The sequence below is a fragment of the Lepus europaeus genome, unplaced genomic scaffold (genome assembly GCF_033115175.1).
Source record: "Lepus europaeus isolate LE1 unplaced genomic scaffold, mLepTim1.pri SCAFFOLD_28, whole genome shotgun sequence".
NCBI lineage: Eukaryota > Metazoa > Chordata > Mammalia > Lagomorpha > Leporidae > Lepus > Lepus europaeus.
The window spans coordinates 3,471,577-3,489,037 of NW_026909158.1; the positions used below are offsets into that span (position 1 = coordinate 3,471,577).

Genomic DNA, 17,461 nt, shown 5'->3' on the forward strand with positions numbered 1-17,461 from the left:
CACAGTGACTCCTGTTGTTGACTTAACAATTTGACACTCTTGTTTATGGCGTCTGTAATCTCCCTAGGCTCTAGTCATGAGTTGCCAAAGCTATGAAGCCTTTAGGGTTCACCGACTTCGATCATATTCAGACAAGGTCACAGTCAAAGTGGAAGTTCTCTCCTCCCTTCAGAGAAAGGTACCTCCTTCTTTCATGGCCCCATTCTTTCTATTGGGATCTCACTCACAGAGATCTTTCATTTATGTCCTCTTTCTTTTTTTTTTTGCCAGAGTTTCTTGAATTTCCATGCCTAAAATACTCTCATGGGCTCTTCAGCCAGATCCAAATGCCTTAAGGGCTGATTCTGAGGCCAGAGTGCTGTTTAGGACATCTGCCATTCTATGAGTCTGCTGTGTATCCCGCTTCCCATGTTGGATCATTCTCTCCCTTTTTAATTATATCAGTTAGTATTAGCAGACACTAGTCATGTTTGTGTGATTCCTTTGACTCTTAGACCTATCAGTGTGATCAATTCTTAACCATTATTTGCCCACTGCCAGACCTTTTCTCACTCCCTCTCCAATGTGCTCATTATGCTATCCACAGCTCTTTTTTTTTTTTTTACCTTTTTTTCCCAATCTGTTTCTCAGGCTGCATAATCTCACTGACTGTTTTATCTAGTTATTCATCCTTTTAGTACTCAAACCTGTTGACAGATTTTTTTGTTGTATGAGATTTTTTTTGTTTCAGTTATTATCCTTTTCAACTCTAAATTTTCTGTTTAGTTCCTTTTTATAATTTCTGTCTGCTAATTGATACCTTTTATTGAATGAAATACTGATCTCATACTGTGCTTTAGCCCTGACATATCATTTCCTCTAAGTCTTTGAGCAATATAAAAGAGCTGAATTAAAGTCCTTGTATAGTTAAGTCTATTGTCTGCTTCTTCAGAAGCAGTGTCTATTGATTACCCTTTCTTTTCCTGCATGTAGGTTATAATTACTTATTTACTTTTAAAATAATTAAGTTGCAAACTAGATATTTTAAATAAAATCATGTGGCTATAGTCACCATACTGTGCAACAGAATATCAGAACTTATTTATTCTTTTTAATTTTCTTAGATTTATTTTATTTATTTGAAAGACAGCAAGACAGAGAGAAGGAGAGACAGAGAGAAGAGATCTTCCTTCTGCTGGTTCACTCTCCAAATGGCTGCAATGCCCAGGTGGGCTAGATCAAGGCCAGGAGCCAAGAATTCTATCCAGGTCTCCCATGTGGGTGGCAGGGGCCCAAGTGCTTAGGCTATCCTCTTTCCCAGCTGTATTAGCAGGGAGCTGGATTGAAAATGAAGCAACCAGGACTCAAACTGTTATTCTTATATGGGATGCTGGCATCGCAGGTTGCGATGTAACCTGTTGTGCCACAATGCCTGACTTTATTTCCCTTTTCCAACTGTAACAGTATCCTCATTGACCAGAAAGGTTGTTGTTGAATAATTTTTAAAACTAACTCTGTAGAACCTATATTTCTTGTTATTTTTAGTAGCTGAAGTCTCTATAGAAATTTCCTGAAATGCTTGAACCAGTAAGTCTCCTAGTCTATGCTAGGGGGCTTTCTGCAAGTTGGGCATTCCTTCAGCAGTCATCCAGGCAATTTACTACTTTGCTGGCCTTGATTTCCTGCTTACTTCAAACCTTGAGGTCACCCAGAGGTGACAGCTTCAAGCTTTCTCACATCTTTCCTGAGCAAGCTGACAGCTCTGGGCGTTATGTTCAGTGCTGTTCATTTAGGTGGCCATCTACAGTCTCAGGAGTGTATCAGAACTATTCAGAACCTTTATGAATATCTCACTCCTCAGATTTTCCTTTTAGTTTTTTTTTTTTTGGACAGGCAGAATGGATAGAGAGACAGAGAGAAAGGTCTTCATTTTCACCGTTGGTTCACCCTCCAATGGCTGCTGCAGCCGGCGCATCGTGCTGATCCGAAGCCAGGAGCCAGGTGCTTTTCCTGGTCTCTCATGCGGGTGCAGGGCCCAAGGACTTGGGCCATCCTCCACTGCCTTCCCGGGCCATAGCAGAGAACTGGCCTGGAAGAGGGGCAACTGGGATAGAATCCAGTGCCCCAACCGGGACTAGAACCCTGTGTGCCAGCGCTGCAAGGCGGAGGATTAGCCTGTTAAGCCACGGCACCGGCCCCTTTTAGTTTTTGATGAGCTGTTTTTTGTTATCCACCACCTCAGGTTGCTGGTTGCTCAGTTAAACAATTACCTTTAAATGTTTTGAACAAATGCCTCTAAGGAATGGGCCTCTTCATACCAAGTGAGCTCTGATTAGTTCAAATAGTCTTATAGGTAAAGTCCTCCAAAGAACCATCATCCACGTCAGATAATGACAGTGTTCTGGGGCTAAAGCTTTGACAGAACCATAACCCAGTTGACTTATTTCACAGTGTGGTTTTTCAAAGCTACCATGCAGTTGGAGAGAGAGGGAAGGGTATAGGACAAGTTAAAATGCCATTGAGGCACTTTGACCATTTTGAGTAGCTATTTTTCTGGTGTATATATGTTCCATAGATTGTACAGGCCTTTAGTTAGCTTCATGTGTTCTGAAAAAGTTGATTCTATAATTATTGTAAATTTTTCACTGATATGTGGGACAGAGAATTTTCTCAGAGACCTGAGCTTCTGCTTGCAAATTGCTGTGAAGCCTTAGGGTACAGCCCAGTTTGACCCCATGCTGGGTTTTGAGGCCAACCCAAGGGCTGGCTGTCTGCCCTCCTTTATGCTGCTGGTGCTTCTGGTAGTGATTGTTTTCCTGGCCTTTACTACTAGAGCACTTCTTCCTGACACATCTTGCTTCCAGAGAAGGAGACGGAGCCGCAGGGCCAGGTTCAGTGCACAGAGATGGCCCGCAGGCATCTGAAGAAGTATATCTGAATATCTCTTGCTCTTGGTGGGCAGGCATAAGAAACAGATGTACCAGAGGGGCCAAATTATGGTCACCTCACCAGCAACCTACTGGCTGGGAGGGTCTGGGGAAGAGATGCGAAGATGACAAGGTTAAACTACAGAACAGCATTTCATATCAGGTAGCAGACCTACATCATTTAAAGGGGTAACTTCTTGAGCTTAATCAGGAGTTTCTTCCACAAGAAGATCAGCTTCAGCACTACAGACAGAAAAGTACTTTCCTTGTGCAGTGGTTAGCATATGAGACTTTTCAGTGTGGACAGCAGGTCAAGGAATTAAGAGCATGATATGAAGAAAAATTAGCAGACCAATTTTTTCAACAAAATCAAGAGACTCACAAAGTTCAAGCAAATGATGGAGAATAATCAGGTGTGAATGATCATGTAGTAGCTAAAAATATTCCAAAAGTAGCTGAGAATGAAGAACCCCCAAGTTATACTACATATGGGAAAGAACAAATCAATGAGGTGGTGATGTGGGATGGCTGGAATAGAAGAGAATGACCTAGTGATGATCTTCCCACTGCTTTAAAGAGGACTTCTATTTCAGTTTCTGAACATGGAACTCATCAAACAATTTCCCATCTTCCAAGTAGACAACCTCTGTCCACAAATTTGGCTGAAGATGCACAGGTGAACCACAGTGCAACCCTTGGTACTCAAAACAGAACCCTTCTAACATTCTTCAGCATTTAACTAGAGGCCCAAACTTGGAGAGTGAACCCAGAATTCTAACAGCTGTACTAAACAGACTTCCAAGGATAAATTTGGTGTCTTCCATAAATTGAAGCAAAACGATGAAGAATGAAAGCTTCAGGTGGACTTTGCAAACTGTGAAAAGCAGCATTTCAATGATGTCCTTTAAATCCTAAGGAAAAACTTAAAAAAACATAAAGTACTGTAAAATGAAATTTCTACTCCATCATTTTTACTTTTTTAAAATAAAGATCAGTTCTATGGGTTGTAAAGATACATTGAGATAGATTTAAGGAATATTTTAATGAATCAATATATCCATGTATATATGTGAACCTTTTCCTATTATATTCTCTAAGTAGACACTTTATTTGTTATGTTATGGTTGAGCCAAAACAGTTAATCTTTGCATTTAAAGCAAACTACTGTGTTTTTCACATTTTATTGAGCCCAATAATTCTTTCCACAAGTAGACAAGCAAGGAAAAATTGTTGTACATTTTATGTTTCACATAGTTTAATCAGAGTGAGAACAGTTACTCAGTTGAAAACTTTTTATGTAGTAATGTATTGTTAGCCCAACAGATGTTCTATATCTATCCCTTATTTCATGATCTTCAAGGAGTTATACCTATAATAATTACATAAAAAAGGGGAAATGGAAAACAAACACTGGACAACATGTGTACAAAATTCCCTCCCTACTCCTGTTATTTTACATGAGTGCTAATGTGTTTTGGCAAATAAGTTTTCAGTTGGGGCCTGCTAAGACATGACAGTATTCATGAGTTATATCTTATATCTTACTTGGTTCTTGAACTTGTGGAATGCAGGATTCATATGTATTTTCAGTTTTTATTTTTTCCTCAAGTAACACCAGTACTGCTTCACTATGGCCATCACTAGCTAATTTTTTTATATTTTCATAGTTCAGACTGGTGAAGATATTTGTGATTGAAATGCCAGATCCTGAAAGGGGCTAAATCTACTTTGAAATGAATCTGCAATCAGGATTTCAAAGCTTTTCTGATCATTTTACTGATCTTTTATGACTAGACTTTTTCAGAAGTACTACATAAAGAATTTTAGCATGTTTTTATAAATGCACAAATAAATGTAAGTACAGTGAGGTCCCCTACTATTTTATTAAAATAGCTTAAAATTTATAACAAAAATGAATCATTGTCATTAATATGTTAGTTAAGAACACATAAAGCTCATATTTGTTAGACTTACAAAATTATTTAAATGTATTTGCCTTTTATTTAACTCTATTTAATAAAATGTATAAGCTAGCTAATCCCTGTTCTCTGATTTATATCATTTTAAAAATCTTATCCCACCTCCTAAAACAAAAAGTTTTAATCATAAATAGAAATTTAAGATTGTCAACCCTGTTTTTCAGAAGGATGACTGTTAATTGCACACAAACAACATGAAATGCATTTCCCCCTAGTACTAATATTTCAGTCAAAATTCAGACTAACAGTGGCTAAGAGATAGGTCATTCACTTGCTGAGGTGCTCCAATTCTTAAACTTCAGCTTCAAATTAATTAATGACCATGAAAAGATGCAATAATCTACTGTTTTTCCCACATTGTCAAACAATCCATGACTTTATCGTAATTAGAATCAGGCCATATTTAAGAAGTATTATGGTTCACAGAATTTTTAAAATATAATTAAAGGGAAGTGACATACATCTTTTGGGTCTTAGTGTGAGGAGATGAATCTAAAAATACTCCTAGTTGTACTTCTTTCTATTTAATTTTGTAAAATCTGTACAAAAGAAAATCATGAAATTACCTTAGTTGCTTTGTCATAAAAACCATTTGGTTGTATGGTAGCTATTACATAGCAAAATTTCTTCAATTAACAACTAAGAATTTTTTAAGTTTTATTTATTTATTTGAAAGGCAGAGTTACAGAGAGAATGGAAGAGACACACACAGAGAGAGGTCTTCCATTTACTGGTTCACTCCCCAAATGGCCACAATGGCCAGAGCAAGGCTGAGCCAGGCTAAAGCTAGGAGCCAGGAGCTTCATCCTGCACTACCATTTGGCTGTCAAGGGCCCAAGTACATGAGCCATCTTATGTTGCATTTCACAGACCATTAGCAAGGAGTTAGATTGGAGCTAGAGCTGCTGCCAGGGGGTTGAATTGGTGGCCATGTGGGTGCTGGTGTCACAGGTGGCAGCTTTACTACACTACAACACCAGCACCAGCAGCCTAGACATTTCATAACTGGAGAAATCCCAGACTAATTGATAATATTTTTGACCGTATTAACTATGTGAATCTTTTAAAAAAAATATTTGTTTATTTGAAAAGCAGAGATAGAGATGGAGGAGGCAGAGAAAGATCTTCCATCTGTTCACTCCCCATTTGGCCACAACCACTGGGGCTGGGCCAGGCCAAAGCCAAGAGCTTCTTCTAGGTCTCCCATATGGGTGTCAGGGGCCTGGATCAGAAGTAGAGCAGCTGGGACACTTACTGGCACCCATATGGGATGCCAGTGTCACAGAGGATTGCTTAATCTCCTATGCGACAACAACTACCCTATGTGAATCAACATTCTACAATCTGTTTTAGACATACTGTTTTTATGTTTTACTTCTGCCTTAAGCTTTCAGGTTTTCTTGATGTATTTTTTGCCCTAATTTAGTGTTAAGTTGATGGAAATCATCTCTTGCTGGGTTCTGATAAATTAAAAATTGAAAAAAGAGGCTATTTATCTCTTTATGAAAGACAGAATCTTCCATCCACTGGTTCATTCCTCAAATGGTTGCAACAGCCAGGAGCCAGGAACTCCATCCTGGTTGCCCACATGGATGGCAGGGACCCAAGTGCTTGAGCCATTGTCTTCTCTCTTCTAGGTGCATTAGCAGGAAGCTGGATCAGAAGCAGAATACCCAGCACTCAAACCTGAACTCTAGTATGGAGTGTAGGCATCCTAAGTAGCGGCTTAACCTGATGGACCACAACATCCACCCCTGAAGTCATCTGGAATCTTTTCCTTTTATCAGTTTCCAAGTCTACTAGTTTTCATAGAATTTTTCTTTAATTTGTGGCTTGTAATTTTTTCTTCCAGCATCTTTAATATTCATGATTCCTTGAATGGTGTTTTGCTACTTTTCTTTTCTCAATCCCCTTGTGTTCAAGGAAGTTTCTGTCTCTAATAACTTCAATTTCCACCCAGATGGGCAATGATTCTCAAATTCTGTCCTCATCCTAGAGCTTCCTTCTGCATTCTGAAATAATGTTTCCTGGCAATTCTGCCTTATTTTCCAGAGAATCTTAATGTTTCCACATGAACAGTTCTGTCTCACTAAAACTTTAAAAAAAAATGTAAAATGTCATCCTACTTTAAAACATATTTTATTTACTTAAAAGGCAGGGTGACAAAGAGAAAGGGAGAGACAAAGAGAGAAAGAGATCTTCTGTTCACTGGTTCACTCTCTCAAATGGCTGCTACAGCCAGGGATAGGCCAGGCTGAAGCCAGGAGCCTCAGACTGAGTCTCCCGTGTTGGTGGCAAGAGTCCAACCAAGTATGTGGGCCATCATCTAGTGCTTTTCCAGGCACATTAGTAGGGAGCTGGATTAGAAGCACAACTAGGCCGGCACCGTGGCTTAACAGGCTAATCCTCCACCTTGAGGCACTGGCACACCAGGTTCTAGTCCCGGTTGGGGCGCCGGATTCTATCCCAGTTGCCCCTCTTCCAGGCCAGCTCTCTGCTATGGCCCGGGAAGGCCTTGGAGGATGGCCCAAGTCCTTGGACCCTGCACCCGCATGGGAGACCAGGAGAAGCACGTGGCTCCTGGCTTCGGATAAGCGAGATGCGCCGGCCTCAGAAGCCATTGGAGGGTGAACCAACGGTAAAGGAAGACCTTTCTCCCTCCCTCTCTCTCTCTCTCACTGTCTAACTCTGCCTGTCAAAAAAAAAAAAGAGTACATAGGAAAAGTAGTGATTTTTCAAAGATTTCTAATTCTAAATGTTTGAAATAAATTTTGTTGTCACAGGGATTGGTGTCATTTGAGGATGTGAGTGTGGACTTCAGTCAGGAAGAATGGCATAAAATGAACCCTGCTCAGAAGACCCTGTACAGAGATTTCATGCTGGAGACCTACAGCCATCTCGTCTCAGTAGGTAAGCAGACCTTATTACGTGTCTCCTTGTAGAATATATATCCTTTCTTTTTCTGTTAACTTTTTTAAAAAAAATATTATTTATTTATTCGAAAGGTAAAATTTGAGAGAGGGAGAGGCAGAGGCAGAGAGCAAGAAGTCTTCCATCTGCTGATTCACTCCTAAAATGGCCACAAAGGCCAGGGCTGGGCCAGTGCAAAGCCAGGAGTCAAGATCTTTGTCCTAGCATCACACATGGGTGCAGGGGCCCAAGCACTTTTCCAGGCACATTAGCACAGAGCTGGATCAGAAGTGGAGCAGCCAGGACTAGTTCTAGTACCCATATGGGATGCCAGCACTTTAAGCGACAGCTTAACCTGCTATGCCACAATGTTGGCCCCAATATACATCCTTTTTAAAAATTATCATGACATATGGGCCCTTATAGAGATTAATATTGTACTGGCTTTGAATTAAGAGGTCTAAGGTTAAGAGACAAAAATGATGGTTTTATCCCATTGAAAACTTTGCCATGTTTTTGAATCTTCAGAATCCCAAAAGCCCATGAATCTCATCTATATATATTCTCAATTATTCTGTTTATAGGATATTGTGTTACCAAACCTGATGTGATATTCAAATTGGAACAAGGTGAAAAGCTGTGGTCCTTGGAGGACAAATTGCTAAACCAGCAGGAACCAGGTGAGTGAACACTGACAGAAAGAGATCTGGGGTTGTTTGACCTTAGAAGAACACTTTTGTTAGTTTATTTTTTAATTATTGAAATAGTTATTGAAATATAATGCATGTATCATATAATTCCTTATTTAAAGTACAAAGTTCAGTGACTTGGCATATGCACAAATTTATACAAACATCACCACAGTCAATTTTCATCACTTCAGAAAGAAACCTGTATCTTTCAGTTATCACCCTTCTAACCCCTAGCCTCTCTGGTCCTAAGCAATTACTAATATCCTTCTGTCTCTACATTTGCCTATTCTGGACATTTCATATAAATGGAATTATATAACATTTGATCATTTATTACTGGTTTCTTTTGCTTAGTTTACAAGATTGATATGTATCAGTACTTCATCCTTTTGTGGCCAGATAATATAACACTGTATGGACATACCACATTTTGTTTGCCTATTCATTAGTGATTTGCCTTTTGGCTGTTGTGAATAAAGCTGATATAAACATTCATTTACATGTTTCTATATGGATATATGTTTTTATTTTTCTTAAGTATATACTTAGGATGAAACTGCTGGGTGATACAGCACCTCTTTGTTTATATCTTTGAGGACCTAATTTTTCTGATTTATATACATCCTCACCATAGTAGGAGATTTTATTCTAACCATTCTTATGGATATGAAGTGGTCCCCTTGTGGTTTTGATTTATATTTCTGTTAGTCTGCTGGAGCTTTCATAATAAAATACCATAAGCTGAGTGGCTTAAACAACAGAAATGTATTTCTTACAGTTGTATAGGCTGGAATTCCAAGATTAGGGTGCCAGTAGGTTGATTTCTGATAAGGCCTCTCTTTTTCTTTTCTTTTTGAAAGATTTTATTTATATATTTGAGAGGCAGAGTTACAGATGGTGAGAGGGAGAGACAGAGAGGAAGGTCCTCCATCCATTGGTTCACTCCCCAAGGGGCTGCAATGGCCAGAGCTGAGCCAATCCAAAGCCAAGAACCAGGATCTTCCTCCAGGTTTCCCATGTAGGTGCAAGGGCCCAAGTGCTTGGGCCATCTCCCACTGCTTTTCCAGGCCATAGCAGGGAGCTGGATCAGAAGAGGAGCAGCTGGGACTAGATCCGGCGCCCATATGGGATGCTGATGCTGCAGGTGGAGGATTAACCTACTGTACCATAGCACCAGCCCCAGGCCTCTTTTTCAATTCTACAGTCACCTTCAGACTGTGCCTTCATATGGCCTTTCCCTTATGCACATGCAGTTGAAGAGAAAGAATATCCTAGTGTTTCTTCCTTTACTTACAAGAACTCCTGTCCTGTAAGATAAAGCCCCACGCTTATGACCTCATTTAAAACCATACTTCCTCATTACACTTGAGGGTTAGGGCAATAACATGAAATTGGGGAGGAGACATAGTTCAGTCCATAAAAATCTACTGGATCAGCCAGTGCCATGGCTCACTTGGCTAGTCCTCTGCCTGCGACACCAGCACCCTGGGTTCTAGTCCCGGTTGGGGCGCCGGATTCTGTCCTGGTTGCTCCTCTTCCAGTCCAGCTCTCTGCTATGGCCCAGGAAGGCAGTGGAGGATGGCCCAAGTGCTTGGGCCCTGCACCTGCATGGGAGACCAGGAGGAAGCACCTGGCTCCTGGCTCGGATCAGCGCAGCACATTGGCCGTAATGGCCATTTGGGGAGTGAACCAACGGAAGGAAGACCTTTTTCTCTGTCTCTCTCTCTCTCTCACTGTCTAACTATGCCTGTCAAAAAAAAATCTACCTGATCACTTAGGACAGCAGTGACCTTTTTATATGCATATTAGCCTTTGTCTATGCTATTAAGCAATCTTGGGAATTTTCAAGTTACATTTTTAAATTATTTATTAAAAGAAAGTAAAATTATCAGAATTATTAGGAATAAAGCATACTTACCAAACATTTTTGTTATGGAGAAATATAAATAAAGGGCATAACATAAAGGTTGACATAATTTACATCAAGTCTATCTTCCAGTCAATGCAAATAATTGGATTAGTTGAAAACAATATCTCTAAATAAGTGACTTAGAAAAATTGTAATGAAAGATGTTGAATTAATAAAATAATTTAGGACTCATGTCCTGTTATTAAGATTTTAACTTAGGGAATAAGTGCATTAAATGAAAAGAGTCCCTTTTAGCTCAAGAGCACAGATTATAGAAAACCTTTAAGTATTTTAATGACTAAACCAAAAAGTATGTCAGTGTTCATAAAATAATGGAAAGAGAATTGGAAATGAAAAAAAAACTGGTGTTAAATTGGAAATGGCATAGAAAATTAATTAATTAAAAAATTATGTAGGATCTCTGTCTTTAATGTGCTGCACACTGTTATTTAATGCTATAACTAGTACTCCAACAGTATTTTTTAAATTTTGTGTTGCTATATGGGGGCAAACTGTTGAAATCTTTACCTAATATATACTAAACTGATCTTCTGATATAAAGAGAATTGAAAATGAATCTTGATGTGAATGGAAGGGGAGAGGGAGCGGGAAAGGGGAGGGTTGCCGGTGGGAGGGAAGTTATGGGAGGGGGGGAGCCATTGTAACCCATAAGCTGTACTTTGGAAATTTGTATTCATTAAATAAAAGTTTAATAAATAAAAAAAATGGAATTCTAACGACCTAAAACTCAGTAGAATTAGGAACTCATACTGTCTCCTCAAATAAGGAACTCATAACTCTGTCTCACCTGAACATTAAATAAACACCCCTACAGAAGGTATTAGTGACATTTTTATTAAAGTGGACCATACATTCCATTGTATGCCATCTGCAAAAAACAAACCTTTCAAGTTCCTACAAAATAATCATACAATATTGAAAATATAAATTTTAAAGAGAATCACCACAAATCTTACTTGAACATAGTTTGTAAAATCTAGAAATTAATAATTGAGTAAACAAAAACACATGAAAAATTTTCTAAGTTATCTTTTAAACATTGTATAAAAGGAAATCAAAACCAAATTTATATAATACTTAAGAAATTATAAATGTAACTGCAAATTAGAAACCTTCAAATGCAGCCAAATTAGTGAGCATTGATTAAGCAGGAACAGTAACAAAAGTACATTGATGAAAACAGAAGACTTTGAAAGTAGAATCAGAAATTATTACATTGTAAACTGAGAAACAGAATGTTCTTAGAATAAAAAATGAGCTGACATTGTTGTGCAGCAGTAAAAGCCACCACCTGCAAAACTGGCATCCCATACAGGTGCTGGTTCATTTCTCAGCTGCTCCTCTTCCAAACCAACTCCCTACTGATAGCTTGGGAAAAGCAGTGGAAGATGGCCCAAGTGTTTGAGCCTCTGCTACCCATCCAGGTGGGAAACCCAGATGAACCTCCTGGCTCTGAGCTTCCACCTGGCCCAGCCGTCACCACTGAAACCATCTGGGGAGTGAGCCAGCAGATGGAACATGTCTCTTTCTCTGTCTCTCCCCCTTTCCTTGTAATTCTGAATTTCAAATCAGTAAATGTGTTCAAAAAAGAATAAAAAACAAAAAATAGATGACAGACAAAAAAAGGAATCATCTACATATCTATCCTTAAACTATAACCTTGATTAACTTATTAATTAGAATTAGGTTTTGGAATTAGGCAGTTTTCTTATCTTATTTATTGATTTTAAAATGACCTTTTTAATCCTCACAAAACAAGTATTGAAGCATTTTAAGGGACTGTGTTGAATTTATAAATCAAATTAAGGAGAATTGTCATCTTAGAATTTAGAATTTAGTTTCCCAGTCCATAAACAAAATATACCTCCCACTTATTTAGGATTTCTTTCATTAATGTCTTGTGGTTTTCAGTATACTATACCAAGGCTTTGGTGCTATGATAAATGATACTGTTTCTCTCATTTCAGATTCCAGTTGATTTGTTCACAGGTGTAAGATTGTTTGTAGACCACATATTCTGCCCTTGTTAAAAATTCTTACTAGGGAGTAAGCATTTGACATAGCAGACCATATTAGAGACCTGCTTCTGATTCCAGCCTCCTACTCATGTATACCTGGGAAGCACCAAGTGATGCCTCAAGTAGTTGAGTCTCTGCTTCCTTTATGGCAGACCTGAGTTGAGTTCTAGGCCCTTGGCTTCAGCCTGGGCCAGTCCTCGGAGCACATCAGAGAATTCACACTGGAGAGAAACCCTTTGAGTGTAATGAATGTGGGAGACCTTTTGCCCATATTTCTGTACTTAGAGCACATCAAAGAATTCACACAGAGGAGAAACCATACAAATGTAATGAGTGTGGGAGATCTTTTACATATAATTCAGCCTTCAGAGCACATCTGAGAACTCACACAGGTGAGAAGCCTTATGAATGCAATAGCTGTGAGAAAACTTTTGCCCACAATTCAGCCCTAAGAGTACATCAGTGAAAACACACAGGACAGAAGCCCTATGAATGTAATGACTGTGAGAAAACATTTGCACATAATTCAACCCTCAGAGCACATCAGAAAATTCACACTAGAGAGAAACTCTATGAATGTGGTGAATGTGGAAAAACATTTTCCCAGAAGACACACATCAAAGAATTCACACAGGGGAGAAACCCTATAAATGTAATTAAAGTGTGGGAAAACTTTCTCACAGAAGTCATACCTCACTGGACATGAGAGAATTCATGCAGGGGGAAAAAACCTTATGAATGTAACATATGTGGGAAAACTTGTGTCTATAAGGCTGCTCTCATAGTGCATCAAAGAATTCACAAAGGGCAGAAACCCTATGAATGTAATGCATGTGGGGAAAGTTTCTCCCAAAGAATATACCTTTGTGCACATCAGAGAATTCATTCAGGGGAGAAACCCTATGAATGTAATGTCTGTGGGAAAACTTGAACAGATAATTTGGCCCTCAGGGGACATCACAGAATTCACACAGGGGAGAAACTGTATGAATGTAATGAATGTGGAAAGACTTTCTCAAAGACATCACATCTCAGCGCATCTGAGAACTCGCAGAGGGGAGAAAACCTACAAATGTAATCAATGTGGCAAAACTTTCTCAGAAAAGTCATATATTAGTGCACATTAAAGAATTCACACAGGGGAGAAACCCTATGAGTGTACTATATTTGGAAAAACATCTGCCCATAATTCAACACTCAGAGTACATCAGCGAATTCACACAGGTGTAAAGTCCTATGAATGTAGCGAGTGTGGAAAAACATTCTCCCAGAATTCACACCTTAGTGCACACCAGAGAATTCACACAGGGGAGAAACCTTATGACTGTATGAATGCAGGAAAGCTTTTGCTCAAAATTCAACTCTCAGAATAAACCAGAGAAATCACACAGGAGAGAAAGCTTATGAATGTGACAGATGTGGGAAAGCCTTTGTCCATAAGGCAGCTCTCAGAATACATTGCACCAGATGCACACCAGAGAGAAAACTAATGTGTAAAGAATTTGGGAAGTCCTGAATTAGTTCAAGTGTTATTAGGTAACAGAGAGTGGGGGAATTCATGTCATGAAGATGGATAAATGGTGCTACATAACAAACATGGTAGAATGCACAGTGAAAGAAGCTTGAGCACAGAACTGGATTCTCCATTTTACATCTTTACAAGTTGGTTTTCTTTTTTCCCATGCATTAAGTTTGTAGTCTGTTGAGCTCTTACAGCTGTAGTCTATTAAATGCATATATTTGATCAATTCTTTGTCCAAGTAGGTTGAAATCTTATGCATATATGTCCAAAAACTAGAAGGGATCAACTTATTGTATGTGAGAGACTTAACATGAGGAGAAAACTTTGTATTAACATCTTGAATAGTCAGAAGCCTTCTTTAAAAATCAGGGAGGTCTAGGGGTAGGCCTTGTCATGCAGTGGGTTAAGCCACTGCGTGGGATCCTGGCACCCCATATAATAGCCTGCTCAAGTCCTGTCTGCTTGCAATCCTGCTCCCTTCTAATTCTCCTGGGAAAGCAGCAGAAGATGGCCCAAGTGTTGGGCTGCTTTCTCCTACACAGGAGACCCAGATGGAGTTCCCAGCTCCTGCCTTTGGCCTTGCCTATCCCTGGCCATTGCAGCCATCTGGGGAGTAATCCAGTGGATGGAAAAAATGTTCAATAAATATATCTTTTAAAGAATCAGGTAGGACTCAGGGAGAACAGAAGACTTTATAAAAGTGAGCTGCATTAGACATCAAGTAATTATAGTAAAATTCTATATGTTGTATAAATGACTTTTTTCCACCTGTTTTCAGAAAATAATTTTCTGAGAAGATTTGTCAATCTCAGAATCAGGGATAAAATTACTAAGAACTGATGTACTAAAATAAGTACTTTCATATAATATCAAAAATTCTATATAAAATTACAAGAAAATACTTACAGACAAATTCACTGTAAAAAGTCTTTAAAGTGAAAAAAATCACTTGAGGGGGTGGAGCCAAGATGGCGGTAAGTGCTTTAGTGCTTTAGTGTGCCTTAGTTTGGGAAAATAAAGTTTCATAAAAGTGGAATTACTGTAGCCTCAGGAAAAGACTCAAGAAAAAAACTGCAGATGAAACACTTCCGGATCTAGTGGATGTGAAACAGAGGACTTACAGGGAGCCCACCGCGTGGAAAACCAACCAAGACGAGCCAAGCGGCGGGAGACGAGCCAGAGCCACAGAATCTCGCCAGCGTGGGAACTGGAGGGGGGTAAAACAAAGACCTCAGAAACCCGAGACATTGGGGGGGGGACAGAGGCCTCTCCCTTCACTCACCAAGCAAAACAAAGAGCACCGCGATTTTACATATGTAAAGCGCAGCCAAACTCAGTAACTTTAGTGAAACTGGAGAACACAGTGAGGGCTGCATAAACTCTTTGTGTGGTCCCAGGGGTAGATCAAACGAATACTCACAGAGGCCAGATTTCAACTACCCTCAACTCCACTCCCAACTGAGTCAAAAAAAAAAAAAAAGAGAGCGAGCGAGCCAGCAAGGTGCAAGTGAGTGAGCAATCTGGGAGAGTGTCTCTTTACACAGCCTTAAACCTGAAGAATCAAGCATAGCTTTCTGGCCACACCCATCACAGCCCCTAAGGCTCCAACAAAGCAGACAGCTCACTTAGAGGAATAGTATAACGAGAAAAAAACACCACAGCAAAAAAAAAAAAAAAAAAAAACAAACACCATAAATTATCTCCAACATGCCAAACAACAAACATAGAAGCTGAGGTAACAAGAGCAAGGAAGACACTATGACGCCCCCAAGTGAACAAGACACGCCAATGCAAGATTATGAAGATAAAGATATAGAGGAAATGCAAGAAGCAGATCTCAAAAAATTGATAAGAACATTAAGAAGTTCTCAAAAACAAATTCTTGAACTACAGAAACCCTTAATGGACAAGATAGAAAATCTCCCGTGAAAATGAAATATTAAGGAGGAATCAAAATGAACTGAAACAACTAGTAGAACAGGAAACTGAGATAGTGACAAAAAAACACAATGAAATGAAGAACTCAATAGATCAAATGGCAAACACATTAGAGAGCCTTAAAAACAGAATGGGTGAAGCAGAAGAGAGAATATCGGAATTAGAAGACAGAGAACAGGAAAGGAAACAGTCAAATCAAAGAAAAGAAGAAGAAATCAGAAATCTAAAAAATACTGTCAGGAATCTACAGGATACTATTAAAAAACCCAACATTCGGGTTCTAGGAGTTCCTGAAGGCATGGAGAGGGAGAAAGGATTAGAAGGCCTTTTTAGTGAGATACTAGCAGAAAATTTCCCAGGTTTGGAGAAGGACAGAGACATCCTAGTACAGGAAGCTCATAGAACTCCTAATAAACGTGACCAAAAGAGATCCCCACCACGGCACGTCGTAATCAAACTCACCACAGTGAAACACAAAGAAAAGATCCTAAAATGTGCAAGAGAGAAACTCCAGATTACTCTCAGAGGATCTCCAATTAGACTTACAGCTGACTTCTCATCAGAAACCCCACAAGCTAGGAGAGAATGGCGAGATATAGCCCCGGTACTAAGAGAGAAAAACTGACAGCCCAGAATATTATATCCTGCAAAGCTCTCATTTATGAATGAAGGTGAAATAAAGACCTTTCACAGCAAACAGAAATTGAAATAATTTGTCGCCACTCATCCAGCCCTGCAAAAGATGCTTAAAGATGTGTTACATACAGAAACACAGAAACACGGTCACCAATATGAAAGAAGGTAAAGGAAGGAAACCTCACAGCAAAAGACCACAAGAATCTCAAATCAGATATTAGAAAATATCTTTGGCAAATGGCAGGGCAAAGTTACTCCTTCTCAATAGTCACATTGAATGTTAATGGCTTGAACTGTCCAGTTAAAAGACACCGATTGGCTGATTGGGTTAAGGAACAAAACCCATCTATTTGCTACTTACAAGAAACTCATCTTTCCAACAATGATCCATACAGGCTGAAAGTGAAAGGCTGGAAAAAGATATACCATGCCAACAGAAATGAAAAAAGAGCGGGCGTAGCCATTTAATATCGGACAACATAAACTTTACCACAAAAACTGTCAGGAGAGACAAAGAGGGGCACTATATAATGATTAAGGGATCCATTCAACAGGAAGATATAACAATTATCAATGAATATGCACCTAATTACAGGGCACCAGCTTATTTAAAAGACTTGTTAAGGGACTTAAAGGGAGACTTAGACCACAATACAGTAGTACTGCGGGACTTCAATACTCCACTCTCAGAGATAGACAGATCAACAGGACAGAAGATCAACAAGGAGACAGCAGATTTAAATGACACTATAGCCCAAATGGATCTAACAGATATCTACAGAACATTTCACCCTATATCTAAGGCCTTTACATTCTTCTCAGCAGTACATGGAACGTTCTCTAGGATTGACCACATACTAGGCCATAAAGCAAGTCTCAGCAAATTCAAAAGAATTAGAATCATACCATGCAGCTTCTCAGACCACAAAG

General features: G+C 39.2%; 2 pseudogenes; both read left to right on the forward strand.

Moving 5' to 3' along the window:
- The window catches only part of LOC133754682 (zinc finger protein 658B-like), a 661,399-nt pseudogene extending 647,448 nt beyond the window's left edge, over positions 1-13,951 (forward strand).
- LOC133754705 (protein GOLM2-like) lies at positions 2,715-3,814 on the forward strand (annotated as a pseudogene).
- Positions 13,952-17,461: the final 3,510 nt, after the last annotated feature.